Source organism: Palaemon carinicauda, chromosome 20, assembly GCF_036898095.1.
Source record: "Palaemon carinicauda isolate YSFRI2023 chromosome 20, ASM3689809v2, whole genome shotgun sequence".
NCBI classification, from domain to species: domain Eukaryota; kingdom Metazoa; phylum Arthropoda; class Malacostraca; order Decapoda; family Palaemonidae; genus Palaemon; species Palaemon carinicauda.
Genome location: NC_090744.1, coordinates 107,794,848 through 107,797,001, shown reverse-complemented (window position 1 = coordinate 107,797,001; position 2,154 = coordinate 107,794,848).

The window sequence follows — 2,154 nt, the reverse complement described above, 5'->3', positions numbered from 1 at the left end:
GCAAAATGTTCAATGAAGTGAAAACAAAGGCCTTTGAGGCTATGGAGCCTTGGGACGGAGACAGGACGGGACGGGACGGGACTGGGACGGGGTTCATTGGGGTCAGGGGGGAGAGGAGATTTTTTTTATTTACTTATTCATTGTGGGCAAAAGTACACGTTAGAAAGAGTGGTGTAAAAAAGAAAAATTTAACTTTGTCTTTTCTCAAATCAAAACAATGGTTAGCTGACTACATATTTATGCTTGATTCCATAAACCAAGAAAAGTGTATCTGTAGAAAATAAGTATTAAATTTCTTTCTTTCGCTTTCAACAAGATTTTATTCATCTAATACCAAAGAAAGTTCTTTGTAGAAGTTTTCTTTCAAGGAAAACTATTTTATCATAAGTATCAAATATTAATATTAAATGTTGTTAATCAAGGAGTTTTTTCGGAATTTGCAACCCCCCCCCCCTCTCTTTCTCCCTCTCTCTCTCTCTCTGAAACACGATTTTTGCTCTTCCGATATTGGATTTCATAACCTAATAATCTTAAGTATATTTACCATTTCAAAATCAGGACAGTACAAAAGCACAGACCTTTTTTTATCGGGTGGTGGGCTTAAGTTTGAAAAGTGGGGTGTCTGATTGCTTGATTTCAAGTCTAAGAACAGATTCTTGAATCCGACAGGTATATATACAGTGGACTTGAAATTACCTTATATCTCTCTTCATAGCTCGATTGGTAAAGTCGCCTATGGAGGAATTGTTTCGGCTCAGGGGATAGGTTCGAATCCTTGCCCAGCCAGAAACATTTATCATAAAAGAATTTCCAGTGGATATACATTCCCAAGAGTAGAATTCGATATTAAATGCCATTGTGGTTGTTATTTACAATGATTAAATTCACAAGTGTTAATGGTATATATATATATATATGTATATATATAAATATACATATATATATATATATATATATATATATGAATTTATAAATTTATATATATATCACTAAATGCTAATGATAAATATATATATATATATATATATATATATATATATATATATATATATATATATATATATATATTTATATATATATATATATATATATATATATATATATATACACACACATATATATATATATATATATGTATATATATAGATATAGATATATATATATATATATATATATATATATATATATATATATATATATATATATATATATATGTATATATATATAGATATAGATATAGATATAGATATATATATATATATATATATATATATATATATATATATATGTATATATATATACAGATAGATAGATAGATATAGATATAGATATAGATATATATATGTATATATATATATAGATATAGATATATATATATATATATATATATATATATATATATATATATATATATATATATATATATAATTTTTTTCGTATAGGTTACAAAAACCTCTTAATATCGAATTTGCTCTACCTTGGGATCTCAAACGCTTAAGGAAATTTCTTTTTATGAAAAATATTTCTGCCCAGCCAAGGACTCGAACCTATGACTGATAGAAATAAGGATAAATATTTGAGTGTTTAGACCAGCCTAACCTTTATTCCCATTTTTATCAATCAAAGGGTATGTGTAACGTATTGGAAAAAGTTATTTAATACTTTGGAAAAAAGTCTCGATATACTTTTCTTCATATCTAACAACCTATCATTTTTGTTAACCTTTCCATCGAATAAACAATGTAAAAAAGACAAAATTATCTTATGATTTATAGGCAATTATTTAAACTGACATTGATATCGTTACAGAATAACCCTTCCTTTGAAAAAAAAATTTTATAGAGCAAAATTTTATTTATATTCTCATTATTCCCGGAGATATTATAATAATGTATGCTTTAATTTCCGTCTCTCCAAACTATCATATTCAACTCTACCCCAAGGATTAAGTTCCTTAAAAACATCATGATCAATATTCGTGCTAATAGAAATAAATGTTGACATATAATTGTCATATATCTTTAATAGTTTAATGCAACGTCTACACTAAATAAATGAACATTGGCTCTTCTCTTTATAGGTATATTCTATCTCTTGTGATGAATTTGCAGAGATTACCAGCATCTCTCTCTCTCTCTCTCTCTCTCTCTCTCT